Source organism: Palaemon carinicauda, chromosome 5, assembly GCF_036898095.1.
Source record: "Palaemon carinicauda isolate YSFRI2023 chromosome 5, ASM3689809v2, whole genome shotgun sequence".
NCBI classification, from domain to species: Eukaryota; Metazoa; Arthropoda; class Malacostraca; order Decapoda; family Palaemonidae; genus Palaemon; species Palaemon carinicauda.
In genome coordinates this window covers 117,187,050-117,204,549 of record NC_090729.1, presented here as the reverse complement: position 1 = coordinate 117,204,549, position 17,500 = coordinate 117,187,050, and the positions used below count along the sequence as shown (strand labels likewise).

General features: G+C 33.4%; 1 long non-coding RNA gene across 2 annotated transcripts in view; it reads right to left on the bottom strand.

Annotated features, from left to right (window-relative positions):
• Positions 1-16,622, bottom strand: part of LOC137640532 (uncharacterized) — a 263,785-nt gene extending 247,163 nt beyond the window's left edge. For both annotated transcript variants that reach the window (XR_011044388.1, XR_011044389.1), the window contains exons 1-2: positions 16,496-16,622; positions 6,901-7,096 (exon numbers count right to left, since the gene is read on the bottom strand). This is a non-coding gene — a long non-coding RNA (uncharacterized lncRNA). The remainder of the gene's footprint in view (positions 1-6,900; positions 7,097-16,495) is intronic.
• Positions 16,623-17,500: the final 878 nt, after the last annotated feature.

Here is a 17,500-nt window from a genome sequence, read left to right as displayed (position 1 = left end):
TATACTTTTCTATCTTACTTCTCTTCCTCTTGTTTTGTTCAAGTTTATAAAGGAAATACTTATTTTAATGTTACTCTTCTTTAACTATTTTATTTTTCCTTGTTTCCTTTGCTCACTACGCTTTTTTCCCTGTTGGAGCCCCTAGGCTTAAAGCATCCTGCTTTTCCAACTAGGGTTGTAGCTTAGCTAGTAATAATAATAATAACAATAATAATAAATAATAATAATAATATGCGTATAATCAGCGCCCTAGCCTCCTCGCCACGCAACCTAAGGCAATAGCACTGTCCACTGCCTCTGCCATTCACAAGCCACCTTCAAACCTCGCGATACTACAGTATGAGTAGTAGCAACACCTTACAATGAGAAGAACAATAATTCCACCTTTCTGAAGAGGAACCTCCATCTATAACGGAGCATCCCCTATTGTTAGGTGACCCTTGCTGGCCATCTTACTATTGTGAACGCGCGAGACGTTAACAAGAAAAAATCTCCACAAATCAGCTCATGTGGAAAGTTCAGGCGATAGGCCTACCGGGCCCATGCCGCTAAACGGTATTCGTTTACCTTATGGAAAGCTGACGCAGGCGTGTGAAAAGTGTAAAAGGAGAGAGAGAGAGAGAGAGAGAGAGAGAGAGAGAGAGAGAGAGAGAGAGAGAGAGAGAGAGAGAGAGAGAGAGAGGTTTGATTCTCACAGAAAAGTATTCATTCCAATTATTTTCAGTTTATTTATAATTTAATTATTTATTCTCAATCTTGAGAGAGAGAGAGAGAGAGAGAGAGAGAGAGAGAGAGAGAGAGAGAGAGAGAGAGGTTTGATTCTCACAGAAAAGTATTCATTCTAATTATTTTCAGTTTATCTATAACTTATTTATTTAGTCTCAATCTTGAGAGAGAGAGAGAGAGAGAGAGAGAGAGAGAGAGAGAGAGAGAGAGAGAGAGAGGAGAGAGAGGAGAGAGAGAGAGAGAGATGGTTCTGATTTTAATTTCACAGCAAGAAGTATTCATTACTTACACCATTCAAATATTTATTTGAATTATTTCTAGTTTCTTTATAACATTTACTTATTTATCCTAGAGAGAGAGAGAGAGAGAGAGAGAGAGAGAGAGAGAGAGAGAGAGAGAGAGAGATGGTTCTGATTTAATTCTACAGCAAGAAGTATTCATTACTTACACCATTCAAATATTTATTTGAATTATTTCCATTTTCCTTATAACATTTACTTATCTATCCTAGAGAGAGAGAGAGAGAGGTGGTTCCATACAAGAATTTATTTATTTCCAGTTTCTTTATAACATTTACTTATCTATCCTAGAGAGAGAGAGAGAGAGAGAGAGAGAGAGAGAGAGAGAGAGAGAGAGAGAGAGAGAGAGAGAGAGATGGTTCCATTCAAGTATTTACTTATTTCCAGTTTCTTTATAACAGGAACTTATTTATCAGAGAGAGAGAGAGAGAGAGAGAGAGAGAGAGAGAGAGAGAGAGAGAGAGAGAGAGAGAGAGACGTGGTTCCATTTAAATATTTATTTGAATTATTCTCAGCTTCTTTATAACATTTACTTATTTATCCTAGAGAGAGAGAGAGAGAGAGAGAGAGAGAGAGAGAGAGAGAGAGAGAATGTAAACCCTTCACGTCACATTACTTATGCTTCAACATTTTTGACAGTCCGGATAGCGTCGGAGACTAGCCAAGAAAGGTTGAGTCAGGGTTGTCAGGTTTTCCAGATGAGAAAAGGTCAACGTCTGATGAACTGCAGCTTTAAAAGGCCAACCTAATAGTAGAAAAAGGCCGAAAATATACCATTCAAGACTAACCAATTTAAAAAGGCTAAATTTAGGTATCTAGCACGAAAAAGGCCAAATTTGAAGTTTTTTGTCCGCAAAAAGGCCAACCTGGCAACCCTGGAAGACAGAGAGGGTAAAAGCTGGAAAAAAAGATGATAGCAAACACTGAAGTGACGTCTATCACTTTGTGTAGAATCCTTCACTGATATTGTCTTTAGCCATATTTACTAATCATAGTTGTTTAGATTGCATAAAATAGCTATTTATACTGCATAAAATCTATCCACCTAAGACGACTTGATTCGCGATTATGTTTATGTATCCTTGATGAGAGAGAGAGAGAGAGAGAGAGAGAGAGAGAGAGAGAGAGAGAGAGAGAGAGAGAGAGAGAGAGAATAAATTTTCACTTCGATTAAATCCTGACTAAAAGTAATTTAGATAATTTCCAAAAGTACCAGGAAATTTAAATGTCTAACTTTCAATTCTTTTTTATTTGAAGTCTACTAAGTTTTCAAAATCATTATCAATTGTTTTTTACATATTGATACAGCATGCATAATTTAATACTAATGTATTTAAATTCAAAGATATATAATTAACCTAAATAAATTGGCCTGTTTTTGGGGCGACGTATAATTAATACATATCTACATCAATATTATTATATAAACTTGACATCTAAACTAAAATAAAAGATATAATTAAAATTTTATTATATAAACTTGACATTAAACTAGAATAAAATAGACATAATTAATTTTATTATATAAACTTGACATCTAAACTAAAATAAAATATATAATTAATTGTATTACATAAACTTGACATCTAAACTAAAATAAAATATAGTTAATTTTATTATATAAACTTGACATCTAAACTAGAATAAAATAGACATAATTAATTTTATTATATAAACTTGACATCTAAACTAAAATAAGATATATAATTAATTGTATTACATAAACTTGACATCTAAACTAAAATAAAATATAGTTAATTTTATTATATAAACTTGACATCTAAACTAGAATAAAATAGATATAATTAATTTTATTACATAAACTTGACATCTAAACTAAAATAAAAGATATAATTAATTTCATTATATAAACTTGACATCTAAACTAAAATAAAATATAGTTAATTTTATTATATAAAACTTGACATCTAAACTAAAATAAAATATAGTTAATTTTATTATATAAAACTTGACATCTAAACTAAAATAAAATATTGTTAATCTTATTATATAAACTTGACATCTAAACTAAAATAAAATATAGTTAATTCTTTTATATAAAACTTGACATCTAAACTAAAATAAAACAGCAATGTTTTCCTAGTTAATCTAGAAGTATAATCCCTCCATGTTACAAATTCTCCCCTTCTAGTAAAATGTAAAATCTTAAGACAACGTGTGATCCCAAACAAAGAGTCTCTCTCCACCGGCGACATATCATCTACGCTTGTATCGACCATATCATTTGCGATTATATTTCGGAGTACTCTTCTATATTATTATGATTATTATTATTATCATTACTAGCCAAGCTACAACCCTAGTTGGAAAAGCAAGATGTTATAAGCCCAAGGGTTCCAATAGGGAAAAGTTGCCCAGTGAGGAAAGGAAATAAGGAAATAAATAAATGATGAGAATAAATTAACAATAAATCATTCTAAAAACAGTAACAACGTCAAAACAGATATATAGCCTATGTCCTATATAAACTATTAACAACGTCAAAAACAGCTATGTCATATATAAACTATAAAAAGACTCATGTCAGCTCCGCTATATTCCACTATAAAATAAACTTCAGCATTTCCATAGGGTGTAACATATATACACCTTTCTTGTATACTAATAAAATAACTCATGCTCATGTATACTGATTTCGACTTCCTCGCATATCAAGTGTATCTTCAAAACATAAACAGACTAGTTGGGCACTCAGTAGAGCGCAGACATCCGCCAGGGCAGCTTATTTCTTGACTTTTTGGACTGCTTTCGGACGTTTTGCTCGTCCGTGACCTTGACCTTTGGCATTACAAAATTCAATAATTTCCAGCTCTCCACATAAGAGTTTAAAATCCCTGCAAGATTCATTACTTTACGATTAAAATTGAGGCCGTATGGTTGATGACCAAAATTTGACCAATTGCTTGACCTTGATCTTTGACCTTAACATGTATAAATTGGCGTGGATTTTAATACACTCAAATCTGAACCATGTTTGAAGTCTCTGTGACAACGATGTCCAAACTTATGGCTGATTACGTGAATTGAACATTTTGCTTGACCATGACCTTGACCTTCTAAAATTCAATAATTGTCAGCGTTTTACATAACAATTAATCCCTGCAAGTTTCGTTACTCTACGATTACAATTATGACCAGCAAGTTGTTCACAAACAAACACACACACACAAAGGTTAAAATATAACCTCTTTCCAACTTCGTTGGCGGAGGTAACGAAGTATTGTTGTGTACTATAACCTGCACGAAACAGAGGACAAATTTATTATATAAGGTGGTATCTAAAGCCTTTTATTAAACGGCAAAGCCACTATCATGGAAAGGTATATCAAGAACATGAAAATTACAGCGAAGGTTTTCATGTTGAACAGGCTGACGTAAGTCTCTCTTCATTGTTTATATATGAGAGATCTATTCTAACGTTATTACTGATCTTGAGATATTTTATATTTATCATTCACTGCTTCTCGTATAGTTCATTTATTTCCACATTTGCTTTTATCACTGGTCTGTTTTTCCCTGTTGAAGCCCTAGGGCTTATAACATCTTGCTCAGCTAATAATAATAATAATAATAATAATAATAATAATAATTACATAAATCCTAAAATATAACTTTTTGCTCGATCTTGACTTTCAAAATTGAATCACTTCCACGTATCAACAGCAATTAATCCCAGAAAGTTTAAAATAGTTTAAAACAACATTATATTCCTTGATTCAAAATATTAAAATGTCTATAGAACACATAAAAACAAGAAAAAGAGAAAATGTACTAAAGAAATTACATGAAAAAATAAATAATCCTTTTCAATTTGAATGATTAATATTTTGACGATTATAAATTGCACAGGTTTCATATAACATCAGATTTTTCTATCAAGAGGATGAAAAAGGGCCATGAACTGAGAGGGACTAAGAGAATAGGGCCATTAGTATGGCAGCTACAACACAGCTAAAGCAAGTGAATAAATGCATCGAAAATTAAGAGACTATGTCCTCTGTCTGACATCCCAAGACTCTCTCTCTCTCTCTCTCTCTCTCTCTCTCTCTCTCTCTCTCTCTCTCTCTCTCTCCACACAGACATTCATCCAGACTACTCACCATCTTTAAAACGTCATCTTTACTCTTTCATTTATCTGTTTAATAATTTCCAACTGCCCTCGGTTTCCAAAGTAAACTTTTAATATCCCAAATATCCCCACCTTCCTAAATCCCTCGTCTACAGTCTATCAATCATTGTTATCAGTTTGCCGAAGATAACTCAGATCTGGGATTAGTCGAAGTCTCTCAGAGAAATCCAGCAGAGAAACGGTTATTTTCCAGGAAATGAAACCCAAATGGCATTGGTTCGAACCCAGGCCAGGGTAAAAATAAATACTATTTATACTGTAGTTCCCTTTTGGGAGTAAATTCTTCCCGAGCTACAGAGAATTCAATATATAACTATGATATACAGTATATACATATACAAATAAGCTCTCTTCGTGGCTATATGGTATGTCACTGTCGTGCCAGTTTCTCAGACCAGGGTTCGATTCTCCGGCCCACCAAAAACAATTATCTTTGAGTTGATTCCCCTTTGGGTCTCTGATCCCGAGGTATAGAGAGAATCCGGATATTAAGCTAGTATAATATATTGCTTATTTGAATATGAAAAATGCATCTAAATGTGTAAAATTTATCATATACATATAAGTGGGTAAACGGCCATTATCATGAAATATTAAACTTATCTATAGAAATGATCGATAAAGTTATACCAACAATAAGCAGTAAAATATAAAGAACACATACAAATAAAGACTGTCTTTAACGCATTACATAACGAATCGTAAAACATTCACATACGAATACCAATCTGTGTCATGTTATGTTATGTTAAAATCATCACGCAACACTCTGGCACGCTATTCTATCCTATTTCTCTTCCTCTTGTTTTGTTAAAGTTTTTATAGTTTATACGAGAAATATTTGTTTTAATGTTATTGTTCTTAAAATATTTAATTTTTCCTTGCTTCCTTTCCTCATTGGGCTATTTTCCCTGTTGGAGCCCCTTGGCTTATAGCATTCTGCTTTTCCAGCTAGGGTTATAGCTTAGCAATTAATGATGATGATAATAATAATAATAATAATAACGACAACAACTTGCAATATAATATTCATCATGAGAAATGAATATAGAAATATCTGATTTTTTACAGCCTAAAAAAAAAAGAAAAAAAAAGAAAAAAAAAAATCTTAGCCAAAATTCCTCAATGAATCAAATGTTTGTTTTTCGTCCAAAGTTTATTGATTTCATGGGGGAACATCGACTGGGAAATTTTATTAACTAATTCAATTTACTTCATTGGAAAACTTGTACTTTTTACCACAAGGATGGTAATTTTTCATATTATCGCCCAACACTCAAATCTGAACCGAGTTTGAAGTTTCTGTGACAACGATGTCCAAACTTATGGTTGATGACATGAATTGGACATTTTGCTCGACTATGACCTTGACCTTCCAAAATTTAATCACTTCCAGCTTTGTACATAACAGTAAATTCATGCAAGTTTCATTACGCTACGATTAAAACTAACATGATATCGATATCACAAATATGAATCAAGCCACTTTATGATAACGCAAAATTGAACCATGAAGATAAGTGGTTTACTTAAAATTTACAAAAAAAAAAAAAAAAATCTTAGAAGAAATACCATCTTTTGTTCAAAGGAGAAATAATAAAAAAACAAAACCTGAACACTCTTCAGTAACAGTTCTGATAATAAACAGATTAAAAGAAAATAAACAGCAAAGGAGAAATTAAAATACTTGATAGGTAAACGAACTTGAAACTTTCATAACGTTACCTGTTTTCCTGAAGGTCCACAAAGTTGGAAGCAAGCGAAGACGAACTTGGGATAATTCGATTGATAAATCCAACTTGGTGTTAATTCTACAGTCCACTGATTCTTGTTTTAATATTCACTATAAATATAACATACACTAAATCCATTTGATCCGACCGAGTTCTTGGATTTTATTTCATTGTTCATTATTCACTCCCTGAAAATGAGAAATATTCATTGTACATTAATATGAAAAAGATTAGGATTTACGGAAAATTATTAACAATAGTATCAATTAAAAATCCAAGCCTATCTGACTCACAAGTTTATTTATAAAAAAACTATAAGCATAAACAAAGAGTTATATATATATATATATATATATATATATATATATATATATATATATATATATATATTTATAAATAAACATCAAAATGACGGGGTCGAAGAAAAAAAAAACATTAATACCATTCACGTTGAGTGGCAATAATATTAATGATGATGATAATGATAATAATAATAATAATAATAATAATAATAATAATAATAATAACAATGCAGTCGTTTCTAGTCCACTGCAGGAAAAAGGCCTCAGACATGTCCTTATTCATGTCTGGGTTTAGGCCACTTCATCACCAAGCTGCCCATTGCGGATTGGTGATGGTAGGAAACTTTAGTCTGATCGTTTTAGTATGGGTAACTCCCTGACTAGTACAGCTCTACTGATCATGGCGATTCACAAACCTTTTCACCACGTCAAAGTATCCCCCAGAGGGATATATATATATATATATATATATATATATATATATATATATATATATATATACATATATATATATATATATATATATATATATACTGACATCTATGCGTAAAAAACTATACACTCCAATTAACCCAAACTATCAAGTCATGACAAAAATAGTTTGCCGATCAACCTTCCAATGTGGACAACATCTAACATTGTGAGTAGAACAGAAGAAGCATCTTGGGATCAAATACGAATATTATGGCCTCAATAAATTAGCTTATAGACTATCAAAAACTTCAATTTATATGTGCCGTTTGTGTGTACAAATTCTTAATTTACCGTAACCAAACAATACAGTAAAATACTACACTTCTACCTGGCGTTGGCGGAGAGAGAGAGAGAGAGAGAGAGAGAGAGAGAGAGAGAGAGAGAGAGAGAGAGAGAGAGAGAGAATTGCCTAAAATCCAGATAGCTAATAGAATAAGGACACTCCTACTATTCACCTCTCCAAGTCAAATCGCGTATACCTTTTAACAAATACCAACACAAAAGAGCCAATTTCATGTAACCGATCTTATGCCAATACAACCCACCACAAAGCAAAGCCTCCCTCCAACTCTATTGAACCTAAGCAGAACAAAAGAAAAATCTCAAAGAGAAATAAACAACACCATATCTAGAAAAGTAACCCCTGAAAAGGATGTCACCTCTCAAAACCTGTCCTTCAACTACGACCGCATGGAGTAGCAGCTTAATTGACAGGATGGGTTTTCTATATCCTTTACCTCCTCTGGAGAGCGTCAGAGGCTTATAAGAGGAGAGGACCTACTGTGTGGTGAAGGAACGAAGGTTTTAGTGCCCTCTGTAAAATGGGGGAGCCCAAACGACCTGTCCACGAGAAGTGGAGATGGGTAGTGGTGATCCCTTAGACCAATGAACACACACACCGCGATGGTAAGATTCTTTTGGGTGTTCATCATATGGTAATTGGTGCTCTTATCTCTGGATCTTGGTTAAGAGTTAAACGCAAGAATTTTAAAAACAAGGTAAGAGTAACCAGAAAGCTAATGTATCCTAATTTCAAGGATTTATCATTATTACTTGCTAAGCTACAACCCTAGTTGGAAAAGCAGGATGCTATAAGCCCAAGGGTTACAACAGTCTAAGGCTCTAGGCAAAGATCTAGCCGTGATTTTACCTTTCTGGGAGGGTTTTAAACGTTATAGATGCCGTCTGAGCAAAGATCTGACAGTGATTTTAGCCCTCGGGAAGCGCTGTAAACGTTATAGAAAAAAAAAATAGTCAATTGAGGAAAGGAAAGGAAAAAATAAAAAACTAAAACAAAATGAACAATTAAAATATGTGATAGGAAGAGTAGCATTAAAATCGATTTTTCATAAACTATAAAAAGAGACATATCAACCTGTTCTTAATAAACAACCACAACAAATTAACAGAAAAACATTGCCAATCGTTTCGTAAAAGCCTCAAATGTCAGAAAGCAATACTTTAAAAGAAAACTGCTATCTATAAATGGAGGAGAAAGCAAAGTGAAAAAAACAGCCAATAATCGTTGAGATATATGGCCAGGATTAAGTGTCCCTCTCCTAAATGAGATTACCCTCTTCTCCCAGCGGTTAAGTAGTCAGGGATAGATAGAAAGAAGAGGAATGGGGCGGGGGGCGATGCTGAGAATGATATTGGATAGGATAAGAAGAAAAATCTTTAGACTTATTCTTTAAAGATATTCTATTTTTAATGTATTTCTCTGCCACTGGTGACTTACTTCTGCATAATGCTTCCGACAAAATAATGATAATAGAAATACCGAAAACTCATAACAATAGTAATAATCCTAAATACTAGAGTAATGTCAACAACAACAATAATAATAATAATAACTAGAGGGGCACTCAATTTCACTCGTACCTAATCCATTCAATGTCCTTAAAATATTATGGTAAAATAATTTCCAATTATTCAATTATCTCATACAAAAAAAAATCATTATTGTTAAAAGTTTGGATTGTTATTGTCAACAATATTCTACTTAACACAGTTTCATTCAGATTTTGAGACCATATACAAACCGAGTAAAATATTTGGATCTATTTTTTATAAATTGTTAACTTACAATTCCTTAAATTATAAATCATTGCCATTTGAACTATATAGGACTTATATAACCTATTCCATGTGATTTTTTCCCACTTAGGTCTACGCCTAAGTGATTATGATAAAATCAGCAAACTAAAATAAGCATTGAATAATCATTGTTTTGAAGAAAAGAGCAAATGTGATTATTTTATGTCAAAATATACAAAATATATTTCTATATATAAGAGTATTTTGTTCACGCCGAAATGGAATTATAATCTCTACTGACATCCAATCTTTCTAATCGATGTAGGGCTTAATAAAACCAACCCATTCAATATCAATAATGAGTGGTCTACCACAAAATAATTCGCTACAAATAGATTGCCACTGTAGTATTATCATCATTATTCCATGAAATACAACCAAATTTGGTTGTTATTATCATTATTGGCTAAGTTACAACCCTAATTGGTTATTATTATTAGCTTAGCTACAACCCTAACTAGTTATTATTAATACCTAAACTACAACCCTATTTGGAAAAAATATAATGCTATAATAAGCCCAAGGGCTCCCAACAATGAAAATTAGTCCAGTGCGGAAAAGAAATAAGGAATAAATAAACTAAAAGAAGAGTAATGAACAATTAAAATCGAAAACGCTGATCGGTTAATATTATTGTTATTAGCTAAGCTACAACCCTAATTGGAAAAGCATGATGCTATAAGCCTAAGGGCTCCAACAGGGAAAAAAAGCCCAGCGAGGAAACGAAACAAGTAATATACAAACCAGAAGAGAAATGATGATTGACTTGGAGTTCTCTGGCATATGACAGAGAAATAACGAACAACTAAAATACTCCATAAGAAGAAAAGCCAGTTAGTTTAAAATGCATAAATTATGTATAGCCTACATAAAAAAAAACCGTCAAACCAGCCTGTCGTAGACTGTGACCTACGAGAAATGCATACGAATGCCTCCTCTTGTCTTTGTCGGCGAGGGATCAAGATGTGCTTCTGTGACGTCATCGAACCATGTGTTACTATTTTTAGATTCCATGTGTCCTGTTATTGGTTTTAGTCTATGACCTGGTTAGCCTCTCTCCACACTCTCTTGTTACTGTATTTTCCTTCATAGTACGATGAACACTATATTTTCCTTCATAGTACTATGAATACTGTACTCTTTTACATAGTACTATGGATACTGTATTATTCTTCATAATACTAAATATACTGTATTATTCTTCATAGTACTATGAATACTGTATTATTCTACAGAGTACTATGGATAATGTTTTTTTTTCATAGTACTATAAATACTATATTTTCCGTCATAGTACCATGGATACTGCATTATTCTTCATAATACTATGAATACCGTATTTTTCTTCAAAGTACTATGAATACCGTATTTGTCTTCATAGTACTATGGATACTGTATTTGCCTTCATAGTACTATGGATACTGTATTTGCCTTCATAGTACTATGGATACTGTATTTGCCTTCATAGTACTATGGATACTGTATCATTCTTCATAGCACTAAGAATACTGTATTTTCCTTCATAGTACTATGGATACTGTATTTATCTTCAAAGTACTAAGGATACGGTATTTTCCTTAGTACCATGGATACTGTATTTTTCTTCATAGTACCATGGATAATGTATTTTCCTTCATAGTACTATGGATACTGTATTATTCTTTATAGTACTATGGGACACTTTTCTATAACCGTCAATACTTCTTTGTATTGATATAAACTTTTTACCTTCCTTTTATTATTACCATCTACTTCCGTAGACCATTTAGACGGTTCTGGATCAACATTTCATAACTATTTGCGCATCTAGGTCTGCTTTCCTTCATACAAAAACTTATGCTAATACCTGACATCATTTAAATAGGCCAATAAACTTACATTCCTTTCCTCACAGGGCTATTTTTTCTTATTGGAGCCCTTGGCTTTAAAGCCTCCTGCCTTTCCAACTAGGATTGTAGATTAGCAAGTATAATAATAATAATAATAATAATAATATTGACACTAGAACACGAAGACACCTTTCGTTTGTTTATTTGAGAATTGTCAAGATTTAGTTTGTTTATTTAATTGTCAAGATAAGTCTCCTTTTACATACCACGTACACACACTAAGCTTTATCTTGAGAACTGTTGTGTCTGACACGTTTCAACCAAATGTCTTACAACGATTACATTTCGTTTTATATAGAGTAACTACCTAAGAATAAATCATCGAAAACAGTTGCCAGAAATAATAATAATATACAAGTGTTGTGAAACGGGTTTGTAACCAGAGCGCATGAACACATGCGGGTGAAATACGAAATAAGTGACCCTAATACGGTAGCAGTTAATTACATGAAGTTGTGGCAACTAGACCCTACAGGTGGTTTCAAATTATTGGAACCTAGATGTACTGTATATCTACTCTAGGCTCTAGTTTAGAGCCTTTGAATACACGGCCCTGAGACTATACAATAAGCTCTAGATGTACAGTATGTCTACTGTAGGTTCTAGAAAACTTTAAATATAAGGCCCTGAGACTATAAAATAAACTCCCACTATACATTCGAAAGACTGAAGATGTTAAGGCTTTCAAGAAGAAACTGAAAACTTTCTTGTTCTCTAAGTGCTTAGATGTGTGTATTTGACAATAAAACGAGCAAGAGTTCTCTTGCTTGGGGGTACACTCAGACACTATCTAATTTCTCTTCCTCTTGTTTTGTTCAAGTTTTTATAGTTTATATTGGAAATATTTATTTTAATGTTGTTACTGTTCTTAAAATATTTTATCTTTCCTTGCTTCCTTTCTTCACTTGGCTATTTTCCTTGTTGAGGCCCCTGGGCTTATAGCATCCTACTCTTCCAACTAGGATTGTAACTTAGCAAATAATAATAATAATAATAATAATAATAATAATAATAATAATAGGTTGTGTGAAATGTTGAAAGCTTACGGACGATCATGATAAATTGACTGTGGAGGTCCTGTAAAGAGCAGGATTCCCCTGCTGTATAGGACCATAAAAAACAGCCCGTAAAGGAAAGCAAGTAAAATGTATGAGACCCGGATTAAAGGAACATTTTGCGAGCCTTATCATAGACAAAGGACAACTTTTATATAGCCTATGCTTTCCAAATACTTGACTATGTGTTCGCAATTCATATACGTACATCTTTACCGTCAATACATCAGAAAGTGCAGAAAAAACTGTTTATTGCTCTTTTCTTATCTGCCAAAATAACAACACTCTCCAACAACAAACATTAAAATGTCACTAGTGTTGCGAGTAACTCACAATCAACAGGATAAAGGTTCAATTGCTCACAGTAAACCAAGAACACGAAACATCAACTTTACGGTAATTATAATGACTAAATGAAGTCCTATTACGTAATGTGAAATTTGTCATCCAAAGAAAATCTGTGACTAATTAACCTAGTGAGATAAAGAAAAAATACAGTAGGCCTACTTAATACACATTGTAAATTATTACAACGCCGTCAGCCTTATGATAAAATGAAACGGTTACCTCAAGCCAAGGGGCGACGACGTGTAATGAGGTACTTGTATTAGGCCTATGCGTAAAGAAAAATGTAAAAGTGATAAAATACCAGTTGAAATTGAAACAGGTTAAAGTTAATTAATAAGCGAATGTACGCGGAATGGATTTAGTTAATCTACATCAGAAAGAGGTTAATAATGCTTCAAATTAAGCATAAACTTACAAATTAGTCGTGAAAGTTTCAGTGTCAACTGTTAAAATGTTTATTACACACCGATCGATAGGAGCTTAAAATCATTACCCTAATTAATCAAAATAATTGACTAACCTTTGTTAAATATTTAACATCTTAAATTCCCTCTATATCTATAAAGTTGTGGTAGTCTAATTAAATACGTCACTGCCTGGCGATCTGCTAAACTGGGGTTCGGGACTCGCTCAACCTCCATAGCTACATGTAGTGCATGCAACCTCACTATATTTGTGAGCTAGGGATGGGGGGATTGGAGGAGCCTTTATGAGTATCCACAGCTATTGCCTAGCCATCCCTGGTCCAAACTTGGGTGGAGATGAGGCTTAGGAGCTGTTATATGTATATAAGGTCAGTCTCTAGGCCATGGTCACTGACCAATTCCTCTGCTATTTTCCCCTGTTGGAGCCCTTAAGCTTATAGCATCCTGCTTTTCCAACTAGGGTTGTAGCTTAGCAAATAATAATGATAATCTATAAATGAAAGGCGAATGCATGATACATTTCATGAAAACTTTCTCTTCGCATTTCTGAGCAATAAAACATAAGTGTTACTGTAACTTTGACTTATCTATAACTTCTCGAAATTACTACAAATCTGTACACTTTAAAAGTCGTTAAAATAGAATAAAATTGGATACGGATATTAGCTTAATTCCTTGTTAGTTTTTATCATACAAATGTAATTTATACGAAGAATATTTATTAAAGCACGCATTCCTCAATAAATATTTTCTTTAAGATTCTTTTAGCTTGAACATGAAATACGTAAAAAATGGCATACTTAGGCTAACGGTAACTGATGCCATTATGTCTATTCATTGTTTATATGTGGCAGATCTATTTTAACGTTGTTACTGATATTATATATTCTTTATTCGTTGTTTCACATATAGTTTATTTATTTCCTTTCCTCGCTGGGCTATTTTTCCGTGTTGGAACCCTTGTGCTTATATCATCCTGCTTTTCAAACTAGGGTTGTAGCTTAGATAATAATAATAATAATAATAGTAACAATAATATTAGCTATGTCACAACCGTAAATGGAGAAGCAGGATCCTATAAGCCTAAGGGCTCCTACAAAGAAAAACAGCCCAGTGAGGAAAGGAAATAATGAAATAAACTATAAAAGATTTGCAGCAAGTTTGAACTTTTGAAGTCTTACCAAATTCAACTACCCAACAAACGAGGTATTGCATAAAGGAAGTGGACTTTTTCTCTTGGTATTCCTACAGTTTATCAGGGCTCATTACGAGGCTGCCTCCGTTTGCAGGATAACCGTAAAAGGACTTGTCCCTCAAAACTTTGCGCACGGTACCTAGCATGCAAGTGCTTTAGTAAGCATTATATACTGCAAGACGCTGTAGATATCAGATCTTTAACTCATGAACGAAAGAACTGTGTATTAAAGAAACTTGGAATCTAACAAAAAAGCTTCCCCTTAAATTACGAACAATGCAGAGGGCACATGAGAGAATTATGCTAAATCTAACATGGAAGGATAGAAAAACAGCTAAATGGATACGTAAAAAAACTAACGGTTATCCTTGAAACCATTAGCAAGCTCAAATGGAACTGGGCAAGGCACATTGCCAGGATGACAGACAACCGATGGACGTCACGAACAACCTTCTGGACACCCCGAGGATACACAAGAAACCGAGGAAGACAAAAAAAAAAAACCCGCTGGCGAGATGACTTAGATCAACATAAGCAACAGTGGCACTGAATAGCTTGCGATAGAAGTCTGTGGAGAAACCTGGGGAAGGCCTACATCCAAAAAAGGACTTTGGAAGGCTGAAATGATGAATGATGATACTAACTATAAGATCTCTTTCATTTAATAGAACAATTTTAGGCATAGGCACAGCAAGAGTGAAGTAAGGTATTAGGTCTACATACGATCAAAATTTACGGCATATATCTTTATGTAAATTCCAAACAAATTAAGATTTTAATTCATGGATTCAAACTCAAAACTCTACCATTTATGAAACTAAATTCAAATAATATCAACTAATTTCAGGGTTTAAAACTCAAAAATCTAAATTACAATAAAATCAATTAATTTCAAGGATTCAAATTCAAAATCCACCATTTAAAAAACTAAATTCTAAATAAATCAAAAATTATTTTCACGGTTTGAAACTCAAAACCCACAATTCATAACATTAAATTCCAAACAAATCAATTAATTCCATGAATTCAAACTCAAAAGCCACCATTTATAAAACAAATTTCCGAACAAATCAAGACTTAATTTCATGAAATTAAACTCAAAAGCCGCCATTTATATAAGTAAAATCAAACTGAATCAAGAAGTTCACGGTTTGAAACTCAAAACACACAATTCATAACATTAAACTCAAAACAAACCAATTAATTCCATGGATTCAAACTCAAAACTCGCCATTCATAAAATACGAACAAGACTAGGCCTATGGCAAAAGGACGAAACCAAAAATACATCGTAGTATCATGTGGCGAACACTGGCGAGCAATTGCACAGAACAAAGGATGAAAATTGCTTACTAAATACCAGCAAAGTTGCAAAATCACGCCACACTATAAACAAAATCTGGAAATATATATATATATATATATATATATATATATATATATATATATATATATATGTGTGTGTGTGTGAAGAGTACCGTTGCAATACTAGGCCTATGTCTAAACTTCACCGTGTAGGGCATTGAAAATTGTTGACTATTCATTTTCAACATTACCATTATTTTGAAGTGAACTGTTTTTGCTATTACTCCCATTTAACAATAACAAATGTTTTTGCTATTACACACATAACAATAACAAATATGTTTGCTATAACTACCATAGAACAATAACATTTTTCACTCGAGCCGCGCATATAAACTTAATACACTCCAGCGTCCACTTAATTTTCCAAATGGATTATTATTTAAAAGTTAAGATTATATACATTATTAAAACAATTATCTTATATCACCACTTACAGTGTCGTTAAAATACCAACGACTGCGAAATTAATGTATCCATGGCCAACAGAGAGCCAATTTTCATTTCACAATTCACAGACGCCACTATAAGCGGTGCGCGCGTACATCCACACTCACTCGCTGCTGAAAGGATACTGATTTTGATTTCGCCAAATTCGACTTCGGCAGCTCGCTGAGTTCGGCAACGACGCCGAGTCCGGATATCAGAGTTGCCATTTCTGATATTGAAAACGTATTGCAAGAGCTTCTGAACCGTATTATTATTATTATTATTATTATTATTATTAGCTAAGCTACAACCCTAGTTGGAAAAGCAGGATGCTATAAGCACAAGGGCTCCAACGGAAGAACGAATAGCCCAGTGAGGAAATTAAATAAGGAAACAAATAAACTATCGTTTCTTTGGAAATAACAATGATAAATCGGAAATTGTTTTAATACAGTCAGTTAGGCAAAACATTCTGAAATGCAATCAGGTAGAAACGCTCTACATTTCGGCCTGTATTTGTCTAAAAAGTGTCAAATAGCGCATCCAGATAGGATGGAACGCGCTAAGTTCTCCAGAAACTCGCCAAACGTAGCGCGAAATGCGCTGAAATGGCAACACTGGGAGATGGTCATAGCCTCATCATACTAGACTCCGTCTTAACCACTCATGGTCACTTGTCATTTAGGACTGATAGTATCCTCTCTCTCTCTCTCTCTCTCTCTCTCTCTCTCTCTCTCTCTCTCTCTCTCTCTCTCTCTGGGATGTGATTCAGTGAATAATTGCTCGTTAAGTCAAAGAATGTGTTTTTATAATCAAATTCCTCTTTGAGAAAAAAAAATTATTTCAATCTACGCAGTGTGTCCAAGAATGTAATATTCATATGTGACAATTTAAACGCACGTAACCATGTAGACATTGAACATACCGGGAAAAACTACACAAATATGAAGGAAAAATCCTTCAGTTATGATTTTTGTTAGAGGGAATGTCCTAACCGTAGTGCTACTGAGAAA